This window comes from Periophthalmus magnuspinnatus, chromosome 2, assembly GCF_009829125.3.
Source record: "Periophthalmus magnuspinnatus isolate fPerMag1 chromosome 2, fPerMag1.2.pri, whole genome shotgun sequence".
Classification (NCBI taxonomy): Eukaryota; Metazoa; Chordata; class Actinopteri; order Gobiiformes; family Gobiidae; genus Periophthalmus; species Periophthalmus magnuspinnatus.
The window spans coordinates 15,732,472-15,747,293 of NC_047127.1; positions in this window are offsets into that span (position 1 = coordinate 15,732,472).

A 14,822-nucleotide genomic window follows, 5' to 3' on the forward strand; every position below is an offset into this window, starting at 1 on the left:
TAATCTGGTTATCTGGATCCTTGCACGTCTTTGCAGATAAATGAGTCTTAAACTCTTCAGAAATCTCCAAACCAGCTTTACAATTGTTTTTTGTTGCAATAGAACCTTCTTGTAGGTCTTTATTCGAATATTTTGCCTCCTGGCTCAAATCCTCCCTTTTGTACTGTTCCTGTTTGTGGATTCCTGGCGTTTCATTAACCGATGAGGCAGAGTTTGCTTTCTTTCGCAGCTGTTCCAGATTTGAGTTTTTATTATTTTCGGATTTGGTGGCATCCATCATCGGGAGAGAGTTGGTTCTGGTGAATTCTTGGCTTTTGATGGAGCGAAGTTTCACGTTTTTCAAAGCTTGAGTTGTGACGAGGGGAGAGGATGGGGCGGACATGTTAGGAGACAGTTTGGGAGACATTTTAGATCTGCTTAAGGATGGTGGGTAAGGAGGAGGAGAACTTGAAGCTTTATTGGAGTTTTGAGGTAGATTTTGGGGTGTGTCATGAATTTTGCGGGTAACAGGAAGTGCATGGGGTGAGGAAGGAGGCAGGGGAGGAGGAAGAGGTAAAGACGAAGGAGAGACAGCAAAATGTTTGGGAGAGTTGCAATTTTGGAGGTTGGCACCTTTTAAAGGAGAGGTACAAATCTGGTAAGAGCAAGCAGGAAGTTTAGGGTTAGAAACAGAAAGAGGGGGAGGAAGGGAAAGGGAGAATGATAGTGGGAGAGGAGGAGGAGGTGGAGAATGAGACATAATGGAGGAGTTAAGATCATTTGAAGGATGGGTTTGAATCTGGGAGGAGCTAACAGGACGTGGATAGTTAAATACAGGAAGAGGGGGAGGAGAAGGGAGGGATTTTGGAGGAGGAAGAGGAGGAGGAGGGGGCAAAGGTGTAGAGTGATTTGGAGCATTGGTTCGAGCATTTGAATTTAAGCAGATGGGAAGTTGTTGGTTTAAAAGAGGAAGTGGAGGCGGGCGGGGCGGGGCGGGGACACCTTTGTTGGACGTTTCTGAGGAGGATGTGCAGGACGAGAGAGAGGAGGAGGAAGACGAGGAGGAGGAGAGCAGCGATGTCGTGCGCTCCGGAGGTCTGGGTTTGAGTCCAGACCTGGGTCTAGACCTGGATTTGGGTCTGGACTGTGGGGGGTCTTTTTGGGGAGGGAGATGGGGAAGGGGCGTGTCAGGGGAGGAGGGGGAGAGGGGGGAGGAGAGGGGGGTGTTGGACTGACTGGAGTAGCCACTGGAGGGTGACGCTAAGCGCTGCAGCCCTGGTTCAGCCTGAGGAGAGAAAAGAATTGAATTAAAAACAATGAAAATGTGAAATGTAAAAATTTGTTTATGTAAATTTTTGCACGTATTGTAAACAGATCTTTCATTTTCTGTCCGATTGGTGGTTTGTTTATAAATTAAGAGAGAATTAAAAAACAATTTGGTGACAAACTTCTCAAGCAAAAGTTTATATATTATAGTTTAAGTAATTCTTGCAGATATGAGCTTAGATGAAAAAAAACACATTAAATTATTTTAAAGATACAGTATGTAACTTTCAGAAGGAGGGACATCACCTGCCTGATTACATAGATATAGAAAGTTAACCCAATACTTAGGAACATTCTCCATACTGTGGACCTTTATAGCCAAAGGAACCATGGAAACAAGCAGGAGCAAGCCCACTCACAGTAAGGACACATGTTTTTCAGTGCAACATGCCTTTATTTCTGTTTTTTTTTTTTCAGCCAAAAATTGACATTCTGTGGCTTTAACTTCTGGTCTGGGGTATAATGACATTGTTGTTTTACAATAAAATAGAAATCCATAAGTTGTTGTTACAGTAGTTGCTGACTCTTTACCTGTACAGTATTAATATTAGCAGTAGTAGTAATAGTAGTGGTAGTAGTACTACATACCTGTGCAGTAGTAGCAGCAGCAGTAATATTCTGCTCTTCTTCTTTAGGTGCAAAAGTAGTCGTAGTCCCACAGTTGAGTCCACTCTGTCTTCTCTTCATCCTCGGCACCCATGGGTCCCCAAACTGAGTGGGAATCAAACCATCAACCCTCTCACCATCAGGTCGGGGAGTGGAACTCTCACCCCTCCTCCTCCTCTGTAGGCTGGGGCGGGGTGGTTTGGGCCTTTGGGTGCTGGGACTAAGGGTTCTGGGTCCTGGGGCTGGTGGAGGTTCAGGTGCAGATTTGGGTGGAGTTTGTGGTAGAGTTTGTGGTTGCAGAGGTTCGGGTGAAGATTTGGTTGGCCCTCTGAGTGACTGGTTGCGCAGCGGAGGAGCAGGAGGACGCTTAGACTTCCTCAGAGAGAAGCTTCTGGAGAGGGATGAGCCTGCGGAGCTCAGTGAGGCCTGTGATTGGCTGCAGGTTCTGTCTAGGTTTAGAGACGCGTTTGAGAGCGACTCCGAGCGCAAAGAGCTGCACGATGGAGAACACAAAGCCGCCATTTTGTTTAGATTTAAAACTTGAGACATGTTTGAGGTGGACTCTGAGCGTAGAGAGTCAAACGAAGGGGAGGAATTTGGGAGGAAGTTAAGTGAAGCAGAGGCAGCCATATTGTCTGCATTTGGACCATAACAGAGTGAGTTTTCCTCCATGTCTGAGCGCAGAGACTGGTGCGAGGGAGAAGCAGAGCACAGGAGGGGCTCATAGCTCCAGCCCTCTCCACAAACAGAGCCTGTGTCCTGGGCAGAGAGTACACTTGAGCTGGGGGTCAGGGACTGGTACCTCCAGGGCTCCAGAGCAGAGCACACAGACTCACTGTCATACTAGAACAAAAGGAGGATTAATTAGGATTAATTTTATGCATTATATTTATGTTATTGACTATTAACTATTCTGCAAAACAGGACCTTCAAATGTTCACAGCCAGGTCTAAACCAGGTTGGAGTCTCACCTCGGCGTCTGCAGGTGAGTAGTAGATGGTTCTGTAGGTGGAGCTGTCTGAACTCTGTAAACAGGAAGCGGACAGGGGTACTTCCTGTGAGTGGAGCCGTTTGGAGGAAGTGAGCGTGTGCATAAGGCTGGACAGGTCTCCCCTTGGGGCACGGATCCTGCGGGGCTCACTCCGACTCCTCTGCTTTTGATCCTCCTCCTGGTCTGGGGTTCTGGAGGGACTTTGGGTTAAGGACTGGACCAACTCTGGACATGGGAAGGAGGAGATGGAGGGAGGTTAAGTCATCAGAGCAGCAGAAGGGTAACGGTGTGTTCAGACTGTCAGGGGTGTCGGGTTTACATGTAAGTACAAAATATAAAGGCATTTGGTGCGATTTTGCAGCCTGACCGTAGCACAACACAAACTCTACCCCTGAGCTCAGAGAGCACATCGGAGCAGAGTAAGTGAGGTGTAACACAAAAAGGTCCAGCGTCAGGCCTGAGTCCAAGGTCTGAGCAGAAGTCCTGGTCTAGTCCCTGGTCTCACCTTGGTCTTGTTGGTCTTGGCTGTAGTCTCGGCTATAGTCTTGACTGTAGTCCTGACTATAGTTCCGGTCTGGATCCTGGTCTTGGCTGTCATCCTGATTATAGTCCTGGTTTAGTCCGGGTCTGGTCCGGTTCAAACTGGGTCTCCTGTACAGGTGGTCTCTTTGAGACAGAGAGCGGTGTAGAGACGCCTGACGCTCCAAACTCTCTCCTGAAAACAGCACACACGGAGTTTGGTTTAGTTTAGTCAAACACTGCACCTAACCAAACTTCACCTGGAGCTGTCATAAAGAAGTAAACTGTAGTCATTTAAAATTATTTTGTGTTTGGAAGAATCAGCCCAGCAGGAGGGGTTGGGGGTTCTATTCCCGCTCCTGTGACGTTATAGAGCCACAGTGGCACAGGCAATTCAGCACGAAGGGGTTGCCAGTTCTGTACCTGTGATGTTGATAGGCACGATGTCGGCCACAACGGTCTGGGCGTGTCTCCTCGTCACTTCCTCTGGTGTCGGCAGCCCACAGGAAGTCCCGTCCTCCTCACAGGTCGCGGCTGGTCCATCCCAACAGGACGTCAGCACCAGCGGGGTCATAGGTCGAGTCCTGCCCAACACCAAGCGCTCATCGTCGTCAGAATCCACCGAGGACTGCAACAAGACCTGGTTTAGTCCTGGTTCATACTTGATTTAGTCCTGGTTCAGTCCTGGTTCAGACCTAGTTTAGTCCTAGTTTAGTCCTGGTTCAGACCTGGTTTAGTCCTGGTTTAGTCCTGGTTCATACTTGGTTTAGTTTGGCAGAAGAGTTAAAATGACTTGTGCTCAGAATGTGAATCTTGTTAGTTTTTATTGTAAATCACTTAATTATTCCACAGATTTAGCTTTAAAAAAATAATTAAAACTTGAATTATGGAGGTAGCTTCTCCAGATCAAGAGTTTAATTCTGAATTCAAGTCATGTTCAAATATATTTCAAAATACACAAAGTTTTCAGGCTAGAGTTGATTATAGCTCTAGAACAGATTTACACTGGGTCTAGTTTAGGTCTAGTGCTAGTTCTTGCGCTAGGCCTAGTTCCTTGTACCTTCCGCGTCCAGAATGAGAACTTGAGACAGACCCAAAAACAGGACTGAGTGAAACAGTCCCTGAATCTGGACTTCTGAAGAACAAAATCAGAGGAGCAGAGTCAGAGGAGCAGAGCCAGAGGAGCAGAGCCAGAGGAGCAGAGCCAGAGGAGCAGAGCCAGAGGAGCAGAGCCAGAGAAAAAGAGCCAGAGGAGCAGAAAAAGAGGAGCAGACAGGAGAAAGGGAGGAGAGCAGAGCAGTGAATGTTACCATTATCTGCATTTCTGAAATCTGTAATATCTATCTAATATAAGCCCCAACATTCCGCATTAAAACTGAAAAACTTCATTTTAAACTTAAATGACCAAAGACCAGGACAGAGACTTTAAGAGAAACTTGGACTTACCATTTTCCTGCTGCGGCGCCGCCACTCAAAACCCCTGCTGCGCTCTGATTGGTGGATTCTGGGACCAGAGGCGAAGGAGGCAGGACCATTCTGCTGATTCAACGATAGCACTGAAACAAGACCAGGGTTAGACCAGAAAAAAACAGAGCTAAAGAGGGTCTAAACCAGGTCTAAACTGGGACTAAACCAGGTCTGTGGATCTAACCTGGCTCTGGGCTGCTGGGCTCACTCCCTCTGGTGGTGGAGGGCAGGAAGAGCAGTCCGTGCAGGGGCTTGTGGGTAGTGTAGTGCACAGACCACCTCCTGTCGGGGTCTCTGGCTGCAGACAGAACAGAGCAAAAGCTTTTCATTTCAGAATCAGAATCAGAATCAGAATCACTTTTATTGATCCCCGAAGGGAAATTCTCTTAGTTACCAGATGCCACAACCACAGGGTAGAATTTAAGAATAAAAATAAAAAGTCATTTAAATAAGAATAAAATTTGTGCAATAAGAATAAAGTGTCATGCAATAAGAAATAAAGTGTCAGTGTTTCTAAAGTGTCAGTGTTAAACAAAATAAATAAATAGATCACCTCACAAAATCACAAAATCACACACTATTTACATCTATGTACAAAGTGGAATATTGGAGTATTGAAGTGTTTGGTTACAGAACGGAGTTTAACAGTTTGATGGCGACAGGCAGGAAAGATTTCCTGTGTCTCTCAGTGGAGCAGCGTGGCAGTAACAGTCTGTGGCTGAACGAGCATTTTTCACATTGAGTGTGTTTACATGTGCTTCACTTATGAGCTTTATCCTGGTTATGAGCCATATCCCGGTTGTGCGCCTTATTCTGGTTATGAGTCCTATCCCAGTTATGACCCTTATCCTGGTTATGAGTCTTATCCCAATTATGAGCCTTATCCCAGTTATGAAACGTATCCCAGTTATCCCGGTTATGAGTATTATCTCGGTCACATTTTTATATAGTACTTTTTCACCTTCAAGGCACTCAAAGCACTTTACATCAAGGAACGACACACCCATTCACACACACATTCATACACCGATGTACACAGACCCTAGGGGCAAGTGTCTCGCCCAAGAACACAACAGCAGAAATCACCTGAGGGAGTCGGAATCACATCGCCAACCTATAGGTCAGCGGATCTGAAACCAGTAACATGATGAATCAGAGTACACTGGATATTTAGTGTGGTTACTATGGCAGCAATGGCACAGATTTGCTGACTTAAGGCTTTTTAGCATGTTTCTAAAGCGCACGTAAACGCACTTATTTCTGTGACGGCAAAACTCTGCTCTGATCTCTGAGACAAGTAACAAGTGCTCAGAAACTCATCATGGTGAATAATTATGATGTTCTGCAAACCGTTTAAAATTAACTAGCTCGGTTTTTCATGTTTTTAAGACAGACAATGGGTCTTAGTTAATTAAGATTTTAAGATATCAAGATATTATTTCAAGGACTTAAATCACACAGAAAGCTCCTGCCTCTCACAACAGCTCTGTTTGATCTGTCTCATATTTTTATATTTTATAAAAGATTTAGGTCAAAATAGGCCACAGGCAACGCCATCAAAGAGAATAGATTAACAAGAAATACTGAACCAGGACTACACCGGGACTGAAGCAGGACTAAACCGGGACTGAAGCAGAACTGAAGCAGAACTGAAGCAGAACTGAACCAGGACTAAACCAGGACTGAAACAGGACTAAAGCAGGACTAAAACAGGTCTAAATCAGGACTAAACCAGGACTGAACCACGACTGAACCAGGACTGAACAGGACTAGCCAGAACTTGACTGGGTCTAAATCCAGAACTACGCAGCACCTGCTCCTTTCAACTGCATTAATCCAAAATGGTGCAATGATGCAAAAAGAGAAAACTCAGAGGAAGTGGGTCTAAACCAGAATTTAACCAGAACTAGACCAGGACTAAACCAGGACTAAAACAGGTCTAAAGCAGGACTAAACCAGGATTCAAACAGGACTAAACAGGATTAAAGCAGGACTGAACAGGGACTAAAGCAGGACTATAGCAGGTCTAAACCAGGACTAGACCAGGACTAGACCAAGACTAGACCAGGACTAGACCAGGACTAAAATAGCACTAAACCAGGAGTAAACCAGGAAAAAATAGGACTAAACCAGAACGAAAGCAGGACTAAACCAGGACTACACCAGGACTAAACTGCGCCGTCTCCGTCCTCTGCGTCAGTGACTTACCGTTGTTCTTGGAGAGATATTTGAGGATAGACTTTATCGCATCTCGAATAATCACCATTTTAGACCCTGACTAAAGCAGAACTAAACCAGGTCTAACCCAGGATGAACCAAGGTTTAACTCGGGTCTACAGCAGGACTCCCTCAAAGGACTATCCCCGGTCTAAACCTGATCTAAAGCCGGTCTTTCTGCAGAGCTCGTCCTCTCTGTTCCCACGCAGTCTGCTCTGTGCTGCGGTGCTGTAAACTCCTCTGCTCTGGATTAAATCGACCGGTGTACTGACAAAATCTGCACTACATGTTTAATCCTACTGCAGAAACACTGGGCATACACACACACACACACACACACACAAAAGCTGATAGCTGCAGTCTCTAAGTACTGTTGTCAAAATATTGAAAATCAGATACTAATCCATACTAAACTAGTATCAAAACTACTACTACTCACTTGAGCAGGTATCAATGCTAAAAAACCTCCCATTCACAGGACAGAACATTTCCTTATCCTTATCTTGAGTTGTATCAGAACAAGTATAAGACACATAGACTAGTATATGCCCATGGACCACTATGAACCTACCTGGACACTGAGGGATTACACAGATTTAAAACCACATAGGAATATAAAAGAAAGTACAGCCATCTCTGCTCTGGACAGAACAGACACTACAGGAGTTTAACAGTATTTTTTTTTTAATCATCCATAACATTTAATATAAGCCTGTATACTCTGTTTGGCATTGGGGCAGAAGTGTCTTGCCCAGGTACACAACAACATCTTGAGTCAGAGTGAGATTTGAACCAGCAAACCATTCAATCAGAATGAATGCTTAACACACTGCACCACTAACGTTCCAATTTATATCAAACCAGAGACAAGACTAAACCATGTCTGGACCAGGTCTAAACTAGGTCTAAAGCAGGTCTAACTCAGGAACAAAACAAGAACTAAACCAGGACTAAACCAGGACTAAACCAGGACTAAACCAGGACTGACCTAAACCAACCAAACCCTTTCAGCTCATAGTGTGAATGCATTCTCCCAGAATCTTGTTTAGTTCCAACTTGTTTTAGTCCAATATTTTTTTCCTCGTGACCAATCACAATGTCACACGTGTTAAACCTTCGAATAAAGCATTTTCACTATTTTCGTGAACATCAGCAATGCAGACTTTCAAATAGTCAAATTTCATCAATACAAACTCTTGAGTCTGCCCTCATGTCACGATACAAACAATTTTAAAATTGATTTCGATACTAAGGAATAGACTGAATACTCGATATCGATTCCATACCACAATGATAATTAAAAAAACACTCTTTCTTTGGACAATAGAATGTGATTTTCAACATTTTTGTTTTTGTGTGTGTTTTTGTGAGTGGCAACACTCATGCCTCACAGCAAGAAGGTTTGGTTCGATCCCCGGGTCGCCCAGGCCTTTCTGTGTGGAGTTTTGCATGTTTCTCCCCATGTCTGGATGGGTTTCCTCCGGGTACTCTGGTTTCCCCCATCAACCAAAACATGAACGCCCTTCGAGACAACTGTTGTTGTGATTTTGTGCGTTACAAAAATAAAATGAAAAATGAACATTAAAAGGTAACACTTTCTTTTATATTCCCATGTGTACTTATAATCCCTCAGTCGTTCAGGTAGGTTCCATAATGGTCCATGGTGTATACTAGTCTATGTGTCTTATACTCAACATCATTCTAAATCTATTCAGGAAAGGTTTGTTTCTGTCCTGTGAATGGGACTTTTTCAGTACCAGTATCTGAAAAAATGTGTGTCTACTTTCAATACTAATTTTAGTATCTGATTTTACATACTTTTGACAGCCCTAGTCCGCTCCGTTCCACATGCTTTTCCTGACAGAGGACTGGCTGTAGACTTGTGCATTAAAACCACACAAATGATCACTGATCATTAGACAGACTCAATCTACATGTCCATTAAATCTGATTAATTGCACTGTCCTAACTAAGTGGTCCACCCTGCTTCAGACCAGCTTTAGACCTGATTCAGTCCTGTTTTAGACCTGCTTTAGTCCTGGTTCAGACCTGCATTAGACCTGCTTTAGTCCTGGTTCAGTCCTGTTTTAGACCTGCTTTAGTCCTGGTTCAGACCTGCATTAGTCCTGCTTTAGTCCTGGTTCAGTCCTGTTTTAGACCTGCTTTAGTCCTGGTTCAGTCCTGTTTTAGACCTGCTTTAGTCCTGGTTCAGACCTGCATTAGATCTGCTTTATTCCTGGTTCAGTCCTGTTTCAGACCTGCTTTAGTCCTGATTTGTGTCCTCTAGTATAACCTCACTTTGGCTCTGGTCCAGACTCTGCTGCAGTCTTTCCCACACTTTCAGACGCTTTACTGCTCCTTAGCGACCACTTACCGCCAACACACATGCAGGTGTCGTAGCAGTTTGGCACACTTTACTGCAGCTGCCTTCATCACCTCCTCACACACAGCACTGCTTTACAGCATCTACAGTCGCTTTACTGCACCTATTCACTAGCTCAGAGCAGGTATTTACAGCAGTCTACACCGCTTTACAGCATGCACAGGTTTTATACAGGACCAGCCTCCTCACAACACCAAGAGGAAGAGGAGAAAGGATTAGAGGGAAAGGAGGAGATGGAAGAGGAGAGGGAGAGAGGAGAGGTGGAGAGAAGGAGGAGGGAGGGAGGGAGAGAAGAGAGGGGAAGAGGAAGAAGAGGAGGAGGCGCAGGAGGAGGAGGAAGAGGGGGGACAGGAAGAGAAGAATACGGAGAGAAAAGAAGGGGAGAAGAAGTGGCAGAGGGGGAGGAGAGGAAGAGAGGGGGAGAGGAAAAGGAAGAGGAGAGGAGATAGAATGTGGAGGAGGAAAGAAGAGGAGAGAGGAAAGAAGAGGGGAGAGAGAGAAGAGATGGGGAGAGGAACAGAAGGAGGAGGAGGAAGAGGAGGAGGAGAGAGAGATGGGCCGGAGGAGAAGAGAGGATGAGTGAGGGGGAGAAGAGGAGGAGGGGGGGGGGGGGGGGGGGGGGGGGGGGGAGGGGCAGGAGGAGAAGAGAAGAGGACTGAGGGGGAGGGAAGGAGGAGGAGTAAGAGGAGGTGGAGTAAGTGGAGGAGGAGAGAGGAAAGAAGAGGAGAGAGAGAAGAGATGGGAGAGGAAGAGAAGGAGGAGGAGGAGAGGGAGAGAGGGGGAGGAGAGAAGAGGAGAGAAGAGGAGTAAGGGGGAGAGGAGCAGGAGGGGGAGAGGGAGAGACAGGGAGAGAAGGAGGAGGGGGGATGAAAGAGAGGAGGAAAAAGAGGAAGAGGAGGTGGAGGAGGAGAGAAGGGGAGAGGAGAGGGAGGAGGAGAAGTAGGTTTAGAACAGATATCAGGATGTGTCTGCGTCTAGATGTGCCTCATGTGACATCATAAATCCTGATTATGTTATAAATAAAAGGGCTGTAATCGACTAACGACATCGATGAATTGATTAAAAGACGGCATTGCACAGCACTGACAAAAACCTTTTTTTGAACCTTGCACAAAAAGTTCTGTGGGGAAAAAAAGCATCTTTACCAGTTAAAAGGTAGATTAAACTGTCCAGTCACTCCCAAAACTCCAGCTAACTCACTCAATGCATTTTCTTTTCTGCTATTGCCAATATAAATATAAACTAAAGAACTAATGATAATAGTGCACTAGTCTTGTACAGCACTTTTCCAGACTCAAAGTCACTTTACACTTTAGAGCAATCTTCATTCACTCCACACTTGTATATTTAATAATAAATATACAACAGATGGAGGAGGCAAACTGCAGGAGCCTGAGACATTTGGACAAACTAAAAGGCAACATCATTACTTCAGCTGGTTTTGGAATAATACCCACACAACAAAAACATTCACTTTCTTACACAGAATCTGACACTTATGACAATTAACCAAATGTAGACATGGCTACAAGGAGTCCTGGCTTAGTCCTGGTTCAGCCTTGGTTTAGTGCTGTTTCAGTCTGGGTTTAGTCCGAGTTCAGTCCCAACTCAATCCTAGTTCAGTCCTGGTTTAGTCCTGATTCAGTCTTGGTTCAGTCCTGGTTTAGTCCTGGTTTAGTCCTAGTTCAGTCCTGGTTTAGTCCTGGATTAGTCCTGGTTTAGTCCTGGTTTAGTCCTGGTTCAGTACTGGTTCTGTCCTGGTTCAGTCCTGGTTCTGTCCTGGTTCAGTCCTGGTTTAGTCCTGGCTTAGTCCTGGCTTAGTCCTGGTTTAGTCCTGGTTCAGTACTGGTTCTGTCCTGGTTTAGTCCTGGTTTAGTCCTGGCTTAGTCCTGGCTTAGTCCTGGTTCAGTGCTGGTTCTGTCCTTTTTAGTCCTGGTTTAGTCCTGGTGCAGTCCTGGTTCTGTCCTGGTTCTGTCTTGGTTTAGTCCTAGTTTAGTCCTGGTTTAGTCCTGGTTTAGTCCTGGTCTCTGGGTGAGTAGAACGGGGTCAGTGGAGCAGGTCTAATTGTAGTTGTAGATAATTAATTGAAAATGGGTCACATTAAAATCACATTTTTAGATGAAAACTCCAATCTGCTCCAGAGACCGTCAGACCAAAACCTGGTCCAATTACAGACCTGGAATGGCCATTTTTAATAATCATTTTAATATTTATAAACAAAATACCAACCCTGTTAAGTGACTCCTTCATGTCCCTCCTCAGGTTTGTTTACAAAAACTACCCCAAATGAGTGAACTAAATTAGCACAGCATTCTCAAGTACTATAGTAGGGCTAATCCAGGTTCACACAGGGATTACAACCAGATTAAAGTCACAACCACTGAGCAAAAAATACCTAGAATCTAACCCACAACCTGAGGACATGCACACTCCACAGATCATGAGTCTAACCCACAACCTCCTGGTGAGAGGAGGAGAGACTGCATAAACCACTCTGCCACAGTGACACAGGGAGGAGGCTGTGGGTTAGACTCCTGGAGGCTAATCACTCTGCCGCACTGACCGTGGTACAGTAGTGGCGTTGATGGCATTGTTTCTCGGTTCTTTTTGCGTTGGAACCATCGTCGTCTCTTTTTGGGTTTGTATTTAAACTGAGGAGGCGGGGCCTGGAATAAGTCTGCATCCTGGTACTTCAGCGGAGGTGTGGCGGTGCTCAGAAGGGGGTGTGTCCTCGTGAATCCTGGGCGTGGCTCCGGGTTGGGCGGGCTGTAGCTGGTTCTCCTGTTAGTGCTAAACCCAGACCTGTACTGCCCTGCCGGATTTGTGTTGCCCTTCATTTCCTGGTCCGACCCCCACGCAGCGCTGTGATTGGGCGGTGGTGGGGCGTGTGACTGCATCGCAGCATACTGATGATGCACACGAGTGCTCAGCAGACGGCGCCGCAGACTACCTTCGGCCCGGGCGTGGAACGGACCCGGTCTACACTGGACTACACCCGGTGTAGTCTGGACTAGACCCGGTTTAGACTGGTTTGGTCCAGGTTTCCTGGGTAAGAGTCGAACAGCGTCTTCGGTTTCTGGACTGAAACATGGCGGAGTCAGGTCGGTAACGGAGGATTCACCAGAGAGACAGTCCACGTATGACATCATCGTGAGAGATGTCAAATAAAAAATACAAAATGTTTGACTTCAACAGAAGGACTGACCTAGTACAAAATCATTGGCTCAGGTTTGGGTTTAAATGTCTGAGGAGCTAAAAACTGTAAAATCTACAATAAAAACATGAAAGACTAGTTTTTAAAAAGTCCTGACGAGGTTCCAAATCCAAAATGTTCTTTATTCTCAGAGATAAGAGCAAAAGGGAGAGTTTGTTTGTCAAATACAAGCACGTAGTTTCAGTTTGAATGGTGGGTTTGACTTTTTATGAAATGCCCCAAAAAAATCTAACCAACTCAAGATGTGATTTTTTCCACATTTAGATCTCAGAAATATTCATGACAATTATTTCAGTTCAGAATAAAAGTAGTCTAGGGAAATACAGAGATTTAAAGTCCAGCTCAGGTCCAACATGTTCCAAATCACATCATGTGAAACCTTTAAGAAACTTTAAGTCCTGGTTTAGTCCTAGTTTAGTCTTGGTTTAGTCCTGGTTTAGTCCTGGTTTAGTCTTAGTTCACTCCTGGTTCAGTGCTTGTTTAGTCCTGGTTTAGTCCTGGTTCACTGTTGGTTTAGTCCTGATTTAGTCCTGGTTTAGTCCTGGTTTAGTCCTGGTTTAAACCTGGTTTAGTCCTGGTTTTGTCCTAGTTCAGACCTGGTTTAGTCCTGGTTTAAACTCTATGAAAATTATTCTTGAAAATCTTCAGCTGTATGAAAGGTTCTATCTGAAAGATGACAGGGTCCTTAAAAATCAAACAGATCCTGAAATGGTTCTGAAGTCTCCTGAGAACACCACGTGAAGTCAGAGAAGTCCTCAAAATGTCCGCCTCTGATCTCAGAAAAGATTTAAGATTCTGTCCGAAGTTTGAGAACGATATGAAACGTGGAGATGAAAGTGCAGTGAGGAGAATCCAAATGTTTGTGAAGTCTGAGACAGAGCAGAGACTGGGCCCAGATTAAGACCAAGAACCTGGACTAATCCAGGATTATCAGGACAGCAGATGGGCCTGCAGGTGTGAACCGGGATTAGACCAGGACTAGACCAAGACTAAAGTAGGACTACACCGAGACTAGACCAGGACTACTCCGGGACTAAACCAGGAGTAGACCAGAATTAGCCCAGGACTAAAGCAGGACTAAACCGGAATTAGATCGGGATTAGACCAAGACTAAACCAGGGATTAAAATTGAGACTATGGGACTAAAATACATGTGTGAATGGGGATTAGATCAGATCTAGACCCTGAACTAAACCAGGATTTAAGTAGCACTAAAGCAGGACTAAACCAGAACTAAACCAGGACTAGAGTAGGACCAGATCAGGACCAGGTGTACATCAGGTGTAAACAGCACAAACAGATGTGAGGAGACCTGTCTAAACTTGACTCAGGAAACATCCACATACCTGCTACAAATACTACTACAACTACTACATCCACATACCTGCTACAAATACTACTACAACTACAACTACTACATTCACATACCTACCACAAATACTACTACAACTACTACATCCACATACCTAACACAAATACTACTACATCTACAACAACTACATCCACATACTTGCTACAAATACTACTACAACTACTACATCCACATACTTGCTAAAAATACTACTACAGCTACTACATCCATATACTTGCTATAAATACTACTACAACTACTACATCCACATACTTGCTACAAATACTACTACAACTACTACATCCACATACCTGCTACAAATACTACTACAACTACTACATCCACATACCTGCTACAAATACTACTACAACTACTACATCCACATACCTGCTACAAATACTACTACAACTACTACATCCACATACCTGCTACAAATACTACTACAACAGCTACATCCACATACCTGCTACAAATACTACTACAACTACAACTACTACATCCACATACCTACCACAAATACTACTACAACTACAACTACTACATCCACATACTTGCTACAAATACTACTACAACTACTACATCCACATACTTGCTACAAATACTACTACAACTAGTACATCCACATACTTGCTAAAAATACTACTACAACTACTACATCCACATACTTGCTATAAATACTACTACAACTACTACATCCACATACTTGCTATAAATACTACTACAACTACTACATCCACATACTTGCTACAAATACTACTACAACTACTAC